This window comes from Maniola hyperantus, chromosome 12 (genome assembly GCF_902806685.2).
Source record: "Maniola hyperantus chromosome 12, iAphHyp1.2, whole genome shotgun sequence".
Classification (NCBI taxonomy): domain Eukaryota; kingdom Metazoa; phylum Arthropoda; class Insecta; order Lepidoptera; family Nymphalidae; genus Maniola; species Maniola hyperantus.
The window spans coordinates 8,870,952-8,892,965 of NC_048547.1; the positions used below are offsets into that span (position 1 = coordinate 8,870,952).

At 34.6% G+C, this 22,014-nt stretch overlaps 1 protein-coding gene across 3 annotated transcripts in view; it reads left to right on the plus strand.

Annotated features, from left to right (window-relative positions):
• The window catches only part of LOC117987079 (uncharacterized), a 216,311-nt gene that overhangs the window by 63,400 nt on the left and 130,897 nt on the right, over positions 1-22,014 (plus strand). Inside the window, exon 2 of one of the 3 annotated variants that reach the window (XM_034974029.2) lies at positions 1,105-1,411. The exons of the other annotated variants lie outside the window; for them this stretch is intronic. The gene's annotated coding sequence lies outside the window, so the exon portion shown is untranslated. The remainder of the gene's footprint in view (positions 1-1,104; positions 1,412-22,014) is intronic. 3 annotated transcript variants of the gene reach the window in all.

The window sequence follows — 22,014 nt, forward strand, 5'->3', positions numbered from 1 at the left end:
AAGCCGTTAAATAATATTTTACGCTATACATTATAGAGCTATTATTGTTATAAGCCAATTATTCCTGCTATTTTAACTATAACTGAACATTTATTATCATAAAAATCTTAAAATTAGCCTTTGCTTTTAACGGCTGCCTATTTCAAATTAGTATTAAGAAACTGTAGAGAGCATTCATGACTTAAATCACTACTCTGAGTTCTAATATTAATATCATTGACCAATTACTTTACGTTATCTCTATGATGGCTGATCATGTGACATCTAGTCATGCGACTGAAATGATCGACAAAGGATTATCAAATTTGCTTCCCATGAAACAATCATATTAGAGTAGTAGATCACATTAGGTAGAAAACATCAGTATATTCTAGCTATTTTTACATTTACATTGTAAAAACTTTAATTCGTTCGTTTCAAACAATTCAAATGAGTTTTTTGTTATATGCCTCGTAGATCTTAATGTCAAACATAAGATAACCGCCAGAAGATAGATGCTCTTGAGATAATATTCGTGACTGATTATATGATAGTAGGCAACCAAGTGATAATTTGGATAAAATAACGTTGTTATGTAATACGATATCAATGGCCAGGTACATAATAAAGTTTTAGGATTTAGTCACATTATTAGCAGTGACGCGAATCGAGCATTGTTTTTAATCTATACTTATAATAAAACTGGACCTAGAAATTACATGATAGGTATTACATTATTATTACGTAAATATATTTTGAAAATTGTAATCGGAGGAAGCGTTGTTAACAATATCGAATCCAAAACAGTATTTATCTGTCTGTCTGTCTATGCATGCTTCACACTGAAACTACCAAACTGATTTGAACCCAACTTGGCACACTTATAGTTAATACTCCGGGTCAACATATAGGATAGTTTTTTTTCCAGAATAACAATAAGGATTGTTCGGGGTACTAATAGGTAGGTAACTTTTCGTTTAATATTTTGAAAAATAGTTAACTTTTACTGTTGCTTGTTAGTGAGTTTCGAAATCCTTTAATGCTTTTAATTTAAGTAACACAAGTTCTTAGTTACTAATTTAAGTAACGTATACCTTATAATTTTGATTTAATTTTTTCCAATAGAATCAGAAATCGAGATAGTATTATTATTTAATACAGAACGGATGTTTGCCAGAAACGATTAACCTATCGGAAGAGGAAAATTAAGTCTCACTACAAAAACTGCTTTGTTCGACGGTAACCAAAAAAAAAGTGCAAAACGAACTTCGACCATTCGTAAACAGTGATTGTAGATTGTGGTGATGATAGTGTGCGAGTGTTCGTCGCGTACCTACTTCCTTTTCTGAGGAGTAAGGAAAACTGGAGGCCGAGACGTATGATGCGTCAGTTGTCGTCCAGCTGACAACAGATGTTATTCCGGTTGAAGGCAGTAAGTATTTAATGTATTACAATTTATTTATTTTTCTTTTCCTTTTTTTTTAAAGAATATTAGCCATGTTAAATGACTAATATTCCCCTTTCCTCTCCAACTAAGCGTCAAGCTTGTGCTAGGAGTAGGTACGAAAATAGTGCAACGGGCGGCGTTTGAACTTTGAACCGTCGACCTTTCGGTTTTTAGTCCACTCCTTTACCGGTTGAGCTATTGAGGCTCTAATCATTTAGATAGAGCCTCGATAGCTCAACGGTCAAAGGAGCGTACTGAAAAACCGAACGACCACTTGTGGTCATCTAGACACTACCTAAAACTATCCTTGGTCTTCCTCTTCCGCGCTTTTAATAATAAAAAAATATTATCAAAAATATTATAAGAATTATAATATAAAAATAAATAATAATAATTAATGATAGCTGGAAAGTTTCACTCAAAGAAACTCTTAATTAATTATGTACCTATGTCATCTAAATATATAAAAGGAAAAGGTGACTGACTGACTGACTGACTGATCTATCAACGCACAGCTCAAACTACTGGACGGGTCGGGCTGAAATTTGGCATACAGATAGCTATTATGACGTAGAGATCCGCTAAGAAAGGATTTTTGAAAATATAACCCCTAAGGGGGTTTGAAGTTTGTGTAGTCCACGCGGACGAAGTCGCGAGCATTAGCTAGTAATATTATAAGTCTAAGTATTTAAAACAACAAAGTTATAATAATAAGTCTATTTCTACACTAATACTGTACTATGTAGTTTAATAATAGTGTAATACTCAGCTCATTACTTGATAATAAGACGAGTATGCAGGTAATATGGCACTAAACGTTATGTCAAATATTCTGTATATTTTCTACTGTGGGAAGAACAGTTGCTTGGCAGAAAACTCATCCTAGAGCCATTGAACAATTATCTACTAAAGAACTTTAAATTATTTACCATAAAAGGCAATAAAAAATATCATTAAAGTTATGCGAATGAAAAAAATATTGCCATATAAGATCTCAGGACACTCATTATTAAAATCTTTATAAATAGTTTAGTAGTTACAAACGTAGACTAAAATAGACATTATAATAGAAGTTGGCTAAGATAATCTCATACATACAATATGGTTATAATAAATTAATGTCATATAGTTTTTAGTTATCCGTTTTGTATCAACTAATTTAAAAAAAATTGATACATAGGGACACTTTTATTTTTAAATATTAATTATTTATTTAAATTTAAATTATAATATAATTAATAATAATGTCAACTGAGATTATTGTTTTATTTTTATTCAAATCATAATTATTTTAACTGAAAATAACTCTTCTTCTTCTTCCTTACCTTATCCCACGCTACGTGGGGTCGGCACAACATGTCTTCTTCTTCCACTCACTTCTGTCATTCGTAATTAACATAAATAACTCACTAAAAGTAATTAAAAGGCTACAAGACTATCAATTGCTATAGTACTATTAAAAAACCTCATGGTAATGACAGTCCTATACAAAAAAACGGGCACGTGTACAAATAAACTATGAGTATGAGTCCCTACCATAATAAGTGATTTCTACAGAACACAGAATTTGCATAGTGTTCTCTCGTCGTCATAGCACTCGCTGGCGTCAGTCAGCCACATATACAAATCAGAGCTTCATTAGAAAAAAAGTACGCTGCTCCAGTTCGATTGTGTTCAGGAAGCACGATTTCTTGCATATCTCAAACGGGCAATCCGGTATTCATGAAAAACCTTAGCCATAGTCGCGGAATAGCCGCTAACGGGAGCCTCCTCCTCACTGTCTATAGGCAAACTTGAGCTCCCTGTACTTCTATATTTTTTTGGGGTCCATGTAGGTAGGTTCCTTAACGTCTGACTCATTAAAATGCGGTTGTCTCGTGGCTAAGTGGATCCTTGCCTCCTAAGAGAACCCGTTTCTTTATATCGGGTCCAGGTCCTTTCTGACAAATTATTTCATGCCAGTAACAAATTTTATACATTGAAAACTCTGTAGTAAATTATTGCAAATCGAAACCATTAGTTTTTTTGGAAAGGGGTTTATATTCGGGAGAGCCTACACTTCATAAGCCTCGTGGTATTCTATTCTAACATACCTATTATATTAGACGTCCGATGAGCTGCACCCCTCCCGCCATAAGTACTTATTAATTAATTTGAAAGGCGACACGACTCTCTTCAGTAAATATCACAATACCTTTCGTAATAATAATTTGTCCTCAGATTTTAAAATTCTAATTTTGCTTACCTACAGATTAAAATAAATCAATAGATATTTATCAATTACGTACAAATAAATAATAATCGAGTTGTTTTAACCTTAGCGGCATTTCGCACTTCACATACGGATGCCAAGGATTCCGTTTATCAATGTAGAGCCTCTTGAGACAAGTACATGAAAGTCAACAGTTTTACAATCAAAACGAAAGGGTACTTGTCTCTTGTCTGCAATAAAAATAAAAACATTTATCCTTTGTCTTGTCAGTCATGCCATGATATTTTGCGTTTTTATTTGGAAAAAAAAGGTTCTAAATTCTGTAAACATATTGTTTCTTTGTAATTTTGATATCGTTAGTTCCCGACGCATTTTATGTATTTCAGAATTAAAAGTTTGGAACCCTCGTAATTAGTTAATTTTAAGTTTATGTAATTAAATTATTATCAACATTACATCGTCTTACCAAATTCAACAATTTACAATCAAAAAATGTAAGTATCAATGGTGCTTATTTTTAATGCTTTGGGTTTGAGTTTGAGTTTATGGTTTCTTCGTGCGATGTAACGCGTATACGCTTGCACTATTTACCTACCACTGGCAGAAAGTTAGTTCCTGCAAGTTTTGCACAGTGCGTTTGTGCGCAACGATCACTTCTGCGTTTGTACGCAATGTGCAAGTGTTTCTTAATTTGTTTCGTACATCACCAAGCTCCTATCTTTAGGGGATGTGATTGCCTTCGCTAATTATACCTACTCTAGCTTATACCCGCAACTTCGTCCGCGTGCACTACACAAATTTCAAACCCCTGTTTACAAGAATCATTTCTTTTCTACATCATAATAGCTATCTGCATGCCAAATAAATTTCAGCTCGATCCGTCCACTAATTTGAGCTGTGTGTTGATAGATTAGTCAGTCAATCTGTCACCTATTTCTGTTATAAATTTAGACTAGCTTATGCCCTCGATTTCGTCCGCATGGACTACACAAATTTGAAACCCCTATTTAACTCACTTAGGGGTTGAATTTCCAAAAACCCTTTCTTAGCGGATGTCTACGTCATAATAGCTATCTGCATGCAAACTTTCAGTCCGATCTGTCCAGTAATTTGAGCTGTGCGATGACAGATCAATCAGTCAGTCAGTCAGCTTTTCCTTTTATATATTTAGATAACTATAGCTTGTACTCGTATCGTACGTCCGGCATGCGTTGCAATACGACTCGCGCGTCACCCATTTTACGTTGATGGTACTAACGGTGGACCATGTGGATTTACTATAGTGAATAGTGTTGGTGATACTTTACACGTGACTTAAGATAATCTAGGCACACAAAACAAATTAAAGATGATAAATTATATTGCTCTAATGCTTTAAAATAATATTTACTTAGACGTGATGAATGATGTGCAGTGTAGGTATACCTATTCATTCTTATTGAAAGATATTATTTTATTCACAAAATAAATAATACTGCGTCACGTTTGTTCTAGAAGAACACTCTAAGAAGAAGACTAAGATAAAACCTGACTTAATTTTTTACGACATGAGTATTGAGTACCTACGTTAATGTGCTCACGAACAGCATAATTATGTATTAACTAACTTATGCCCCCGACTTCGTCCGCGTGGACTACACAAATTTCAAACCCCTATTAATTCACCCCCTTAGGGGTTGAATTTTCAAAAATCCTTTTTTAGCGGATGCCTACGTCGTAATAACTATCTGCATGTCAAATTTCAGCCCGATCCGTCTAGTAGTTTGAGCTGTGCGTCGATAGATCAGTCAGTCAGTCAGTCAGTCACCTTTTCTTTTATATATTTAGACTAGCTTATGCTCGCGACATCATAAATTCAAACCTCTTTTTCACCCTCTTAGGGGTTGAATTTTCAAAAATCCTTTCTTAGCGGATGCCTACGTCATAATAGCTATCGGCATATCAAATTTCAGCCCGATCCGTCCAGTAGTTTGAGCTGTGCGTTGATAGATCAGTCAGTCAGTCACCTTTTCCTTTTTATATTTAGACTACTTGATGATGCCCGCGACTTTGTCTGCATAAGTTTTGGTTTGTAAACATCCCTTGCGAACTCTGATTTTATGGCCTATGCTTTTTTTCCTGGGATGCAAGCTATCTCTGTACTTCGTCAAAAATTGTTAAGTATTTAGATGGGCCATGAAAAGCTAGCAGACAGTCAGAAAGACACACTTTCGCATTTATAATATTAGTATGGATGGATTAACTAATTAACTATTATATTATTATTACCTAGGTACATAAATATTTCAATGGTATGCCGTAATATCTACTCATGTGCCGTACTGTAAGATTAGATTTTTATATCGTATAAGACTTAAGTCTCTATTCTCACAAATACTCACAGTACGCGACAGATTGAGATAGCAATCGGGGCATGAGACAGGGGGACGCCCCGCATACCCGCACGTCACCCTCGCTCGCCCGCACCATGTTAGCATGGGGGCTGTGCGGGTGTGCGGGGCGTTTCCTCCCCTATTGCCATCTCGATCTGTCGCGTACCTATTTTATTTACATAATTTCTACTTACCTACCTTACTAATAAAATCATTAAGGGATACTTACGGGATATTTTATAGACACTAAACTATAAGTAGTACTTACCTACCTACGCCCCCTAATCTAAAGCTGGAGCTAGCCAGTTAGTAGGTATTCCAATTAAATAAGAACAGTGTTCACAATTTTTGTATAGGTACCTAATACCTGACTATCAATTATAATATGTTTGTATTGTATTGCACCACAATTATAATATGTTTTATGGTGATATAATGTTTACTAAACGTGGAAATTTCTCAGTGCATATCTAATGTTAAACGAGTTTTGAAGGCCAAGTAAACACTAGTAGGCTGTCAAAATCTAAGTAAGAGAACAAGTAGATTGAGGTTGAAGTCTTACACTTAGACTGAGCTATTATCACGTTTTGTTATCACGACATAATTGCTATAATTAGGCCGATATGTTCAGTTGCCGGATATATAGAAGTGTGTGTCAGATATACCTACGAGCATATTGGACGAGATGCAATTATAAAGTCGTTTGATAAGCTGATGGATGATGATGAAGAATTTTAAGGTCGTTTGTTTGCTTCAGCACCAGACTCAGGTCAGGTTCATCCCAGCATCTTCGTCTACTGTCCGTTATCTATGGTCTACTGGGTCACTCTCTTGGACTAAACTGTATAACAATTTCATTTGAAATTCCTGGTCATATGATTTGCGCTATTCGGTGTAAGTACAAAAATACCAAAAAGGCGTAAAAATGTCAACAAAAGTATTAAGTACTCCGCGTGGATTTAGGTTTTCAAAAACCCTGTTGGAGCTCTTGGATTTTCCGGGATAAAAAGTAGCCTATGTCCTTCCCCGGTACGCAAGCTATCTCTGTACCAAATTTCGTCATAATCGATTGAATGGATGGGCCGTGAAAAGCTAGCAGACCGACAGACAGACACACTTTCGCATTTATAATATTACTATGGATAGTAGTAGTAACAAAACACTATGAATTTAAAAATAAAAACAAGGAGGAAAGCAACTTGCTAGGGTGCAAAGGCGGCCTTATCATTAAAGTGATTGTTTCAAGGCAGCCTTAGCGTATGATAATAATCTAGAAATCAGAACAAAAATCTCTGCTATCTGAAAATAACTCGGTACAAAAACACATAAAGATAGTGAACGCACTCTATTAATTCATCCGGCATTATCTTCACTCAGACTTATTGACAAGGTTACGTCGTTGTCCGACGTAAACATCAAGGCTGGAAAACTCTGTTACGGTTTATAGTAAAACCTTTCATCGGTGGCGAATGAGGAAAATCTCTGCACATTAGTGACTTTGTTCTACATTTTATTCATGGAACAGAGCTAAATACGTACTGATTTATCTATGTATTTTGTTTTATTCGATGACATTTTAGCTCTTTGACTGTGATTGATCTTCTGTTGGTGGTAAACGATGATGCTGGATGCAGTCTACGGCGGAGTGAAAGCATGGCAGTTTCTACGTCACGTAATACTCGAACGCTAAATGGAATGGTTCCTTGTTTTTACTACGAAACCCTAAAAATGTATCTACTTAGCCTTAAATACTAACTAACTAAAATGAAAAAAAACCGGCCAAGTGCGAGTCAGGCTCGCGCAATGAGGGTTCCGTACTAAAGTCGTATTTTTTCGACATTTTGCAGGATAATTCAAAAACTATGATACATAAAAATAAATAAAAATCTATTTAAGAATGCATAGGTGAACCTTTCATATGATACCCCACTTGGTATAGTTATATTACTTAGAAAATTGAAAATACTAATTATTAGTTCATGACCACAATTTAATTTTTTTGTGTGATGAAACCACAAATTCACGGTTTTCCAGATTTTTCCCCGAATGTCATCTATAAGATCTACCTACCTGCCAAATTTAACGATTCTAGGTCAACTGGAAGTACCCTGTAGGTTTCTTGACAGACCGACAGACAGGCAGACAGACAACAAAGTGATCCTATAAGGGTTCCGTTTTTCCTCTTCGAGGTACGGAACCCTAAAAATGAACAAAATAGGGCGCAAATTAATATTCTGAGGTTTATGAATATTAATAAAATATGTAAAGAAATAAAAACAGTTTTCATTTTAGGTATATAGAAATCAGTATCTTCATAAAATTAAACGTAATCTAATCGCAAATTCTTTAAAATAAAAACTAATGGAATACATAAAATCAAACTAAATTGTAGAAATGTAAATAGTAGAAAATAAGCTTATTTCACACTACGGGATAAGAATTATATTATAGTCCGATCAATATTGGTGTTCCCAACTTCCGTATACCAATTTTCAGCTTTAAAAATACCAATATTGACCGGACCATAATATAATTTAGTAGCTGATCCCCGCGACTTCGTCCGGTTTTTTAAAAATCCTGTGGGAACTCTTTTATTTTCCGGGATAAAACGTAGCCTATGTCACTCTCCAGGTCTTTATCTATACCCATGAACAAAAACACGTCAATCCATTGCACCGTTGCAACATGATTGAAGGACAAATCAGCAAACCAATAAATCAACAAACAAACACTTTCACATTTATAATAAAGGTACTGATATCCCGTGGCGTGAAACGAGCTTGACTTCTATGTTTGCTATATTTTGCCCTGTTCTATTTTTGCACCCCAAATCTAGTCTAAGTGATAGCACCACCCCCGCCCGTAGCATGCCGGCCTTGATTCTTTACGTCACTGCCTGTCCCATTTCATTAATTGACCCTATAAAAGAGGAATATTTTATACACACCCATTTTGCGAGCTAATTCTAGGTTAGGTAAGAAATAAATTATACGGTTAGGAACAATTAATATACTAGCAGTATTTCGTGCAGGAATGCTGGAAAGGCATTTGTCCGCCCAGATGTGGCACCTTGCTATACTATATCTACCTATATATAAAAGGAAAAGCTGACTGACTGACTGACTGACTGATCTATCAACGCACAGCTCGAACTTCTGGAAGGATCGGGCTGGAATTTGGCATGCAGATGGCTATTCATTAAGAAATGATTTTTAAAATTCAACCCCTAAATGGGTAAAATAGGGGTTTGAATTTTTTGTAGTCCACGCGGACCAAGTCGCGAGCACAACTTTTCTGCGACTACGTCCACACTCGTATGATTTCCGTTTCCGTATGAAGTGAAGATTCCGTTGGAATTTATCAAAAAAAAATCTTAGCATCGGTTTACATCAGCAGTGAATCGACGCGTCTCTACTTCGTATTAAAGGCATGTATGAGATTAGAGTGATTAATGATTATTTATGATTGATGCTATTATGATGCTGTACTCACGCGCGCGCCGCTGCTCGGGCTGCGGCCCGCACAGTACGATGCCGCAGCAGCCGAGCAGCGCAGTCTCAAGCGCATCGCATCGTGAGCACCGCCAAAAGGACCCCGGATGGGTTTCAAACCAGTCTGGCTTACTTCGACTACCTACAATAGAGTGAGTGATATTTAGTATTGAAGTAAAATAAAATTACTCTCTACCCTTTACCGTTTGTTAAAGGTAGGTAATACTACTTACTTATTGAAATATCGTAATGACTTCAGCAATTTGTTACATCCTTTCGTGTTTAAAGGTTATCCAATTCTTATTATTTATCCTTTCAAATTGTTCGTTAACTCGATGGTTACTAAATGATATACAATACTTAACCCATAATAGCGGTTGAAGCATTTATTTCGTGTCAATCATTTAGATTAATCTAGCTATTGTGGTTTCAGTCATTATTTTTTCTCATGAAGTATTTAATTTTCCTTTGATTCCTTAAGAAAATTAGTACATTGTTATAAGAACTCCACTAAAATTAACGCCGCTTGTGATTAACAAAATTATTATCCTTTCGAAAAGAAGTTCATAAACTTACACGATAATGGTAGTAAAATTAATAATTATTCTCGATATTTCATAATCGATATAATATAACCCTTGCCTGCGATATCACCAGGTGATAACTGGTAACTTAATATGTTAATAATTAAGTAACAGTTTAAGATAGAAGCAGACTAACTTGGAAGCATTAGCGCAGTTTTATAAAAATCTTACCGGTTTCTAATTGCTTAAGAGTAGAGTACCTATCTACCTACCTACTGCTTTTTTTCATAATTCATAATAATTCATAATAATTCTTAACGTTTTTTTCAGCCATGCAAAATGAGTTAAATCTATTGCTTTAAACACTTTTTCGTAAGCGACTTAAATAAATTTAATGTAAGCTCTCTAATCGCTTTGGGAATAATTTACATACCTATTGTACAGTACTTAATAGATTTTACTGCAGTGGTTTTTACTAAAATGGCACTTCATGGTCGTGTATTCAGGCTTTAAATTCTTGAGTAAAGTAATCACGATTTTGTCGTGCAAGTACGTCAATACTGTGTATTTTTTTATTAGTCACAATTTTATGGTGCAGATTACATTGGTTACGGTCACAGCCGTGACAATGAAATACAAAGTAAGTCATCACCACTTCGGCATGAACTCGCACTAGTATCAAGGCAGATTGTATGCTGTGTAAACATAACAGACACAAATAAACCTTAATGGCACATATAATGATTCTGAAATCTGTAGTAGATAAGTCAGAACAGTATAATAAAATGTGAGAAAGTCGCTTCTTAAATCTTAACACATTGAATATTGATCATAGCCTCGTGGGTCCTGTACATTGGAATTAAGAGATCTTGATTAATGTACTCTTAGATACACATAGATATAACTATAAATTATGTAGCTTAGTTAAGTAACGTACGATAGCAGTTGCCTTGTATTATAGCGAAAAATCATGTAAAAAGCGTAAGAAACTATTACTTATGAAATGTAAAAGAAATAACTATCTTAATAAGTCCAGTAATTTTACAAAATATTACTTACTACCTCTTAAGTCTTACCCCTTTATAAACTGTGCATCTTCGTTCCGTCGCGTGGTAGCTAAAAGTAGTCGCGTCAACAATTTAATTAAGTATGTAATCGTAAACGTTACATTAATACTTGGCTCTTTAAACATTCTCAAGACTTCCTCTCCTTACTTTACGAATTTGTCGCAAGTGATGGATTGCAGGATGTTTGTGTACACGAACTACGTTGCAAGGAAATTTCCAAGTGTTATCTTGTAGTGCTAAAATTTTTATGATAGTTTTGCTATATTATCTTCCGCGTTATTGTACAGGCTTGGGTAGACACAGAGCGACGTATTAAATATTTGAAGAAAAAGAGCAACCGCCGAGTTTCTTACTGATTCTTTTCTGTAGGAAGAGCATTCGAACCAGGCAGTGGTATATTCACGTGACTATTCAAAAACACTTATAAAAGTTAATTTAATTAAAAAATAGTAATGGGCCCACCGCAGCTTCGCTAAAGTGGAATTTTAAAACCGGCAAGAGGGAGAGTTTTAAAAAATCACGTTTCTAACCTAAATCCAACTAACTTTCATGGATATCCCGTGGGAATCCTATATCATGATTAGGATTCCAGAGAAAAATGAACTGAACTATTAAGTAAAGTAGATATTATATTATATTATATTATATTATATTATATTATATTATATTATATTATATTATATTATATTATGAATTTCCGAAAGTTCTATCTTGGTGAGGTTCTTCCTACGTTTTAAACGGACCCTATCATCAAAATTTCAAATTTCCAACCCTGGCGGTTTAGGCTGTGCGTTAATAGATAACTCAGTCAGGATGTCTTTTTATAGAATTCTATTGTGTATGCGTGTGTGATTTGATTTGCACTTCGAAGCATCGCAGATCTTACGCGCGCTGCAATTTCATACAGTTCCTTTCTTTGTATTTCGACTTCTTAAAATCGCGTTAGATACTTTACTGTCGCTCCTCTTTATGTTTGACCAGGGCTTTAGTTCTTGAGCCTTGCAAAAATATTACTACTACTTTCCTTCCTCGAGTTTGTGTGTCTTGGCTCTTGCCTAATCGTTAACGACTATCACTTCCGCGTTCTATTTTTTTTTGTTTATACTTTTTGATTTATAATCAGTCTTTTAAAATTTAGTAGCGCCTTGTTAATTAATTAATAATAAATACCAATAACAGTAAGTATTAAGTACTCATAGCTCTTACCTATTTTATACAAAAAAAAATAGGTAAGAGAGGACAGGACATAAGGGACAACTCTTTACCTAATTAAATAATAATATGGCCAAAGAAAACTTGCTGTGAATGGCCTAGGTTTTCTTACAGATTTTTTCTTTGCTATATTTTGGGATAGGGATGATGCGTAACATAATATTACGGAAGTTTGAAACAAAATTAAACTGGAAACATTTGAAACACAATCGACTAGATATACCTTACACCACATACCATAATAGTACCTACTTGTAATACCTAATGTACGAAAATTAAATTTGTGTATCGATATAGGTACCTATATATAATATACCTACTATCTTTTCTGCAATTGACGATCTAAAACAAAAGCTGAGTGATTCGTTGCTTGGTTTCTTTACGAGCGGAGAGTCGAATAATCTGTTGATTGCTATAATTCGATACGTGACCAGCATCGGAAGCGAGCGACATAGAACCTTATATCAGTGCTATTTTACATTAAGCTATTTGCATCCTTCCTCCGAATGAAATAAGATTGATATTTGTGAGTGAGTTAGTACGAGCTGCGTCCGATTTTGTCCCGTTTTCGTCCCAGTAAGGACAAACAGGAAGGTTTCTATTGAACGAGCCATTTATTTGTTGAACTTGAACCAACCGTTATGATTCATAGTCACGGTAATAATAATATTACCGTGTCATAGTGCAGGTGTAAAGGTCATGCGACGCTCGTCGTTTGTTTTTTCATTTTAAGTTTTTGATAAATAATAACTTATTATTTCAAGTAGGACCGGAATTTTACTGAGTTCAATCATATTATATGTGCCAGAAATTACAGTACGATAACAAAGTATATTTTTATGAAAAAGCGTATAATTTTCTTCAACTGAAGATCAACACTGTAGATAAAAAATAAATTAAAGTAACTGTTCTTCGTAACAAACAGGCCTTTGTTTATAAATAACTAAAAGAAAATATACAGTAAAGATGGGCGTTATTGGCTATTTACGGCAACGGTTAATCAACAGTTACTTAGTTTCAATACCGATATTGTTAACCGTTGCCGAATATCGGTATCAGAGTTGTGTTTCAACTAATTTAATATGCGCAACGCGCAGCGGTTTCCGTAGTAGTAACTAAGCTAGCTGCCGTATCAATACCGTCTGTATAGCTAGCGCGCGCATATTCACTAAAATAAAACCAATTTTACTTTCATGAATATCGTGAAGTAATCACAACCTTAAGTTCATAGCAGTAAAGTTTAATTTGATCATTGACATAGGTCAAACTATAGTGGACGCCTGCACGAATAGTTTGCCACAGTCCAGTTAACCAAAAACATTTCATAAAGATTGATAAACCAAAGAAGACCTTATCTCTATTACTCTAAGGCTAACTGTATTTAGAATGATAGATCAAAGTGTAATGGACAAGTACTTGTACAGTTAAGCCTTAGCGTAATAGAGATAAGGTCGGCTTTGGTTTACCAAGTTCTTAGTTACTAAGCCGGTAGCCAATAACCGCTCCTTCTCAGCTTTCAGTGAAAGAAAGAAAGAGAAGGCATAATTATTGCGTTTCTAGTTACCCAAAAACCAAATAATGCATTGTCGGTTGCCAGTTGGCAGTGTTGCGTTGTCAGGTGGTTCGTCATAGATGATAACTGAAAACCGTTGCTAGCTACGACAATAACGCTATGGTACGCTATAGGCACGGCAGCGGTTTTCAGTTAAGTTAAGCTATAGCGGACACATGTCTAATATACAGTCTTTTAAACCAGTCAAAGAGTGTATTAGGTACTAGATAAGTGATATCTCGCAAAATGGACTGTTGAGTGTTGACCTACTAGGGGTACAGTACTGAAATTAGTCAGCTAAGTATTTCAAATGCATCATTCATTTCAAATAGCTGCCCACCCTAGGCTATTTCAATTGAAACTTCTGCTAATTCTTTCAAAAGTGGACTTATGTTACAGAGAAAATTGAAATTAAATTTGTGACGTGTAAAGAACATTATACCTAACTAGCTTATGCTCGCGACTTCGTCCGCTTGGAATACATCAATTTCAAACCCTCATTTAACCCACTTTGGGGTGGAATTTCGAAAAATCCTTTCTTAATAGATTACCTACTTTTTACATAGAACACATCCTACAAATTTCATGTCTCCAGGACCAGCGGTCTAGGCTGTGCGTTGATATATAAGTCAGTCAGTCAGTCAGGGCTTTGAATTTTATATATACAGATAGGATGAGACGTCGTAGGATGAGTACGGAACAACCCGCAAAATCTCTAGGCTGCGATTTGAGTTCTTTATGAATATTAGTATAACAATTGTAAATTTTTACTATAATTTTTTTCTCGAGCCTTGAAGCCATAGATTTATTATAGTAGTGAGGCATATAACTGCATGAAGTCTTGAAATTGAAATAGAGCAATACATCAAAGCGACTCTTCCTAAAAAGTAAAAACATTCAAAGTGTTGTCGTGTCGTAGATAACAATGTTTACTTGTGAAACTTGTTGTTTTTCAGTGATTCACATACAGATAACATAATATATTGAAATTAACTAATTGCGAAACTGTACATTAGGTACCTACCTACGTAGTATATTTTGCACCAAGTGAATAGTGATAATGGTTTTAACGACGACGTAGAGGAATAAAAAACGAGTAGAAATTTATACTTAGAGAAAAAAATATAGTATCATAATTCATTACTTTTCGAAGTTATATGAGTTTTAAACAGTAAAACGCTTTAATGGTGAAGGAAAACATTGTAAGGAAATCTGCATGCCTGAGTGTTCTCCATGTACTCAGAGGTGTATGAAGTCTGTCTATCCGCATTTGACCAGGTGGAGGACTATGGCCAAACCCTTCTCTTCTGTGCTCAGTAATGAGTCGGCGATGGATTTTTGATGTTGATAATGACCTACAATATAATTAAACACATAAGTGGAACAATGTTGCAAACGACGAAGGAGCGATGATCTGATAATATGCCTTTAGCTTTTAGATGATATTATACTTATCATTTTTATTATGGCTGTTTCCTGTAAGTATTTACTTAAACCAAAGGTTAAAGGACATTTAAATTAGTAAGAAAAAAGCGTTGCTACACAATTTTCCATTCAATGTCACATCTTAAATTACTATATTTACCTTTTCAGTTTAACCTTTGGATTCATGACAGATTAACTTACTTCCTTAATTTTTTATTTGAGTTTATTATCTCATCATATTTACCGACAAAGGCGGGATATAGTTATAGTTGATCTGCTTCGCACGGGAAGCATACCTATTAGACATAGACAAACATATAAACCTTCCTCGTGACTATTCTGAATGATAATGAAAATTATATATTTTAAATTGCACTGAGAAGTTTTTTTACTTTTACTAAGCTACTAATCGCGACCTTTGTAAAAAAATATTTTGAAAATCGGTTCAAAGTTGACGGAATTATAGATTAAAATAAACGTAAAAATTGATGATTTATTATAAGGGACTCTCTTATCCCATACCAATACTTAGAATTACGATTTGGAAATAAAGTACATGCAACATAGTAATATAATAATATGTAATTAGGTATATGTGTAGTCCACGCGGACGAAGTCGCGAGCATAAGCTAGTATTTTCGTATTTATCAATAAACTATGTCTAATGTTAAATACTAACTAAAAGATACTAATCTAAAAGTGAAATCTTAAAAATTTAAACTAAAACTAAAACCTTAAAAATACAATATTATAACTATAAGTTATAGCTGTATTATATTGTAATAGTGTGAAATCGTCATGTCCGTAAAATATTCTGCGATAATGGGCAAAAATGTAGGGTCAAAGCAATAGCAATAAAAATTCAAAGTAAAAGTATTCTTTGTAAGTAGGTATAGGTAGGTATACAACATTTTTGGAACCATGTCGCCTAGAATACCGGTTATTTACACGTAAACTTTTTAAAATTTAACAAACAAAATGTATGTGAACAATAATTATTTTATTTTAGTTTTAAAAATCAAAACTTAAAATCACGGAGGTCAGTGACTTAAATCTAAAAATAAGCAAATAGACATCGATGAGAATAGTTAAACAAGTTCATTCTTCAACCTTTAGGTGCTATTTTATCCTTGTAGCACGTAGTTAGTACTTAATTACTCGAGTAGGTACTTCTATTGCGTAGGTATTCTTTTTTCTATGATTATCTTTAGATTAGGTAATACCCATAGGTACTTGTAAGTATACTGACAAGCCATTAAGTAAAGTTTTCCTAGTGAGCTGGCTTCAGTCACGCTGAGGATAACGCTCTAGGAAAACTTCTCTTAAAGGCTTGTTTGAAAATCTAATAATAAGTCAAGCGTTATAACGATATTACGTATCTAAGCAATCAAGAAGTGTAAACTTCATAGCGAGTAGTGGTTCAACTCAAGACTTCTTTTTGAGGTGACGGAGTTTGATAGAGAATAAAAGTCTATAGGAAGGTCTTCACACATTATACAGACTCGACGCCGAGTCGGAATGCAGTCGGCATGACACTTGTAAAGCATGGAAATCTCAATACCTATATAAAAGCAAAAGCTGACTGACTGACTGATCTATAAACACACAGCTCAAACTACTAGTAGGATCAGGCTGAAATTTGGCATGCAGATAGCTATTGTGACGTAGACATTCGCTAAGAAAGTATTTTTGAAAATTCGACCCCTAAGGGGATAAAATAGGGGTTTGAAATATGTGCAGTCCACGCGGACGAAGTCGCGTCTACTTACTTAAAGAAGCTCGTGTCTAATAAATTGAAGTGTACGAATCGTAGCCCACGCTACAACGCATGGTCTACGCATCTAGCTTCTTTCTATTAAAAATAATAATTAATCATTTCGAAACCTAAGTCGGGCTTATTTCGACTAACCCAGTCCAGCCGGTAAGCTAAATTTATAATGGATATCACTCACGATAGTTTAAACGCTAAAATACTACATAAAGCTTACATTTCCATGTTTTAATGTGAGACGAGTCAGAGTGGAGTCAGCGCCGAGTCCGTATTATGTGCAAAGACCTTTAATGTTCACAGTGAGTGACAATCCGGCATTGTTAGCTTTGACGTCATTAGAGAACAATAAAAAGTTTCGATGAAAAGATTTTTAAATTATTCCAAGCGCGTTAAGTATACTTTTGGCTATGTGCCTATACAAATAATTGTCACTCTAGATGACCCGCCCCGGCGTCAGGTGTAATTTCTGGGAATTCGTTCTTAGTTCTGAGCCTACGTTGAATAAAGAAAAACCTAAGGCACAGTTTCCATTTTCTAGGTTCAGCTGTTTATCCTTTTAATAGCCGATCCACCCAACTTTGCTTGGGTGAAATTTGATATACCTTTATATACACAATATGTATAAATAGCCTAGGACCTGCCCCGGCTTGGCACAAGTAGCTTATTACAATTTTTGTATCTCTACTATTTTGAAAATAATATATTGCCTATGTTACTCAGGAATAATGTAGCTTTCTACTGGTGGAAGAATTTTCAAAATCAGGTCAGTATTTCCAGAGATTACCCCCTACAAACTTTACCTCTTTATAATATTACTATAGATTATAAACTAGTTTATGCCCGCGACTTCCTCCGGGCGGACTACACAAATTTCAAACCCCTATTTTACCCCCTTAAAAGGGTTGAATTTTCAAAAAATCTTGCTTAGCGGATATCCATGATAATAGCTATCTGCATGCCCAGCTCGATCCGTCCAGTAGTTTAAGCTGTGCGTTGATAGATCAGTCAGATAATTGAACATCAAGGAATTTTAAGGAATGTTTCACTTGTTTACTGTAGAGCTAAGAGAAAAAAAGCCATTCCCACCGTGCCAGACAGGGTTATTGATCCTACGTACGTCTACGATTTTATTATAATGCATTGTACACTTAACTTTTTCAATGCATTCAGCTTCTTTAACATATTTTACAGTTGGAGGTAAAACGTCATGATTATAATGGGTTGTAACTTGTAGGGCTGGTCAAATACTACTGGCATCAAAAAAAATGGCATCGCTTCTTTTTCAGATTTTGTATTTAAAGAATGGACAAACACGGTGTTAAATATCGAAGTTTTATAGAAATGGTATTTAAACTTAACATAGAACTAGAACATATTTCAAAAGCGGTTAACATTGACCTTTTCTCGCAAGTGGCGGGCAGCTTGATCCCAACGTAAGTAGGTAATTGCCTAATTAATCATAGAAGATTTTATCGCTTCGAAGTATTTTCATAGTCGTTAATATATGACGTATACTACGTGCTTTTTGGATTATAGGAATTCCTGAAGATTTTATTTTAGCATGTTACGCACTAAGCTAAAGCTACCTACTTACGTAAATGTTTATTCATACATACTTATATTTTTATTTATTTATTACCACCCAGCGACTTTGTTCGCGGGTATTTAGGTTTTTAGAAAAATGGAAATTGATTTTCCACGATAACAAAAAAGTAGCCTATGTCACTCTCCAGGTCTATACCCATGCAATGTCGATCTGTTGCAAAGTGATTAAAGGACAAACCAACAAACAAACACACTTTTGAATTTATAATATGGGTAGTGAGGCCGAGGTAATATTGATAAGTAATATCAACCCAAAAATGTCTAACCGATACCTAAGTGATGCGTTGGATTGGAATTAAAAAACATGGTTTTCTTTACACTCTATTGAAATCTAGGCTCTGTATTTTACTAGGTATAGTAAAGTTACAGTGATTGTAAGGCTCGTAACATCTTGATTCAATATTAATTGTCATTATAAACCTCACCTCCATGAAACTAAACTTCGCTCTACTCATTCTGAAACTCCTAATCAATGTTGCACTGGCACAATCACTTATAATAACAATTTGAACACATTCACTGTTCATAGTTCCATAGAATGCAAAATTAGTGTATCTGTCTGCTAGCTTTTCACGGCACGAAAAATAATACAAAGATAACTTGCAACCCAGGAAAGGACTTGGTTACTTTTGGTCCTGGAAAATCAAAGAGTTCCCACAAGATTTATTAAAAATCTAAACCCACAAGGACGAAGTTATAGAGGAGGACGGAGGTATAGAGATACAATATATACCGTAAAGAGAACCGCGTCTTGAGACGCATATAGACAACTTTTTAACCTGGAAATGCAAAAAGTTTCCAAGAGATTTTTAAAAACCTAGCCACGCAGATGAATTCGCAAGATTCATCTAGTATTATTATATTTTTATAATTCGGCAAATGTGTTTTTTTTTTACTTTCAGTTATATTGATGATGGGGACGGTCAGCAGTAGTATTAGTATTGCTTCCTAATATTTAAATTAGGTAAACAATTAATGGCAAATAATTTATATTGCTAACTGGTTTTAATGTATTATGGAAATGCTTGATGGTGTTTTTGTTAGAACTAAAGTGAATAAAGTAAACCTGAAATATTTTAATTTTGTTGTATAATATTTCTTACGCGCTACCATTAAATTAGAAATAGCACAGATATATGAAGAACACTCCTTCTCCTCCTCGGCGGCTCCTCTGGTGCTGCAAATGTTCATGGGCGGCGGTAATCACTTAACATCAGGTGACCCGACTGCTTGTTTGCTCGCTATATCTATTCAAAAAAAACATCGCAATCTTTGCTGTCACCTATAGAAGATTTCCAATATTACCGTGGTTCCGTCCTCCATCTCTATTCATAAAATCTTCTAAAACATGGCACCTACCATGGCAATACTATTTTAGATATATTCTCATATTCGTTCTTTTATTCCGGTAATCTTTGTCTATATAGAAATAATACAAAAAGATGTACTTAATGTACAGAAATCGCCCACTTAAAGTTTGATGATTAAACTTAAATAAATAAATAAATAAATAAAATAAAAATCTTTTTTATTCGAGTAAACTTTTAAAAGTATATGAATAGTCGGATGCATCTACCACTGGTTCGGAATGCCTTTCCTACCGAGAAGAACCAGCAAGAAACTCGGCGGTTGCTCTTTAAGTACTTAACACTTAAGTATATATTATATTATAAATACCGTATGGAATATAAAGCTACATTATTACAAGAAACAAGTAGGTAGTTATGTGTATAAAAATTACGTAGATTTGGCAAAACAGAAGGTTTCACAAGTATACAGCATTTTTTGTGAGTTAGCTCAAATGTAAAATAAAAACACCTCTCTTACAGCAATTAACATAAACATTTCGACAGCAAGTTCGTGACGATCATTATTAAGTAGCAGACATTGACCTAAGATGTTTTAATAACAGTAATAATATTTCTTTTGTACTATCCTGTGCAAAAAGATTATACAAGTGTGGACTTTACATCAGCAGGCTTACAACAAAGACTAGACTAAGTACGAATAAAGATTCAGAGTCTTCGCGCATTACAAATAATTTATCTATGGGCAGGACAAAATAATATTGCATGGAGTTGGGGTGAGGTGAACAGATTTTTTCTGTGTAGGTGTTGACCTAATCTAGATACAATATATTTATAGGTATATTCATTACCTTGGAAAGTGCATTGAATAACCACGTGGCAATAATAATGCCACGTGGTTAATAATAATAATAATGCAGTAAGTACTAGATGATGAGCGCGACTTTATCCGTATATTTAGGTTTTAAAAATCCGGTTGGAATTTCACAAAATCATTTCTTGTGGGGAAGAGAACTTATGTGCAAATCATGTTTCTAGACCTACTAGTTTGAGCTGTGCATTGATAATATGTCACTCAGTCAGTTTCACCTTATAAATAATACAACACGATGTCCCGCGACTTCATCCACTTGGATTTAAGGGTTTAAAAATCCAGTGTGAGTTTCGGGATGAAAAGTAGAGTAGGTAGATATGATAGATTATTTTAGCGACCAACAAACAAACACACTTTCGCATTTATAATAAGGGTACTGATATATGTATTTTGTAAAGATAAGTAGAAGATGAAAAAACAAATTATCTTATAAGTTTAATGGGCTACATTAATTGGTTTTACAATTAGTTATCTTGTGGTTTATTATGCTTCAGCTAACGTCCTTGATGTGGCAAGTTACTATGAAAATATTATTACAGGTGTTTCTTGTTTTATCTTTTAATATTTAATGCAAATATGTCTTGGAAATAACTCAGATTTTGATTAAAAAATGACTTATTACTATATAATTTTCGAGAGAAATCTTATTAATCGTCCAGAATATTTAGTTTTAGGGTTCCGTCCAAAAGGAAAAATGGAACCCTTATAGGATCACTGTCTGTCTGTCTGTTAAGAAACCTAGAGGGCACTTCCCGTTGACCTAGAATCATGATATTTGGCAGGTAGATAAGTCTTATAGCACACATGAGGGTAAAAATCTGAAAACCGTGAATTTGTGGTTACATCATTAAAAAAAATTAAAATATGTTCATGAACAAAAATTAGTATTTTCACTTTTAAAGTAAGACTACTATATCGAGTGGGGTATCATGTGAAAGGGTTTTACCTGTACATTCTAAAACAGATTTTTATTTATTTTTATGCAAAATAGTTTTTGATTTATCGTGCAAAATGTTGAAAAAATACGACTGTAGTACGGAAACCTCGGTGCGTGAGTCTGACTCGCACTTGGCCGGTTTTTTCACATTAAGTAGGTACATAATATGTAGAATTCCGTATCCGTACCTCAGAATCACAAAACCCTTAATCACCTTGTTGTCCGTCTGTCTGTCAAGG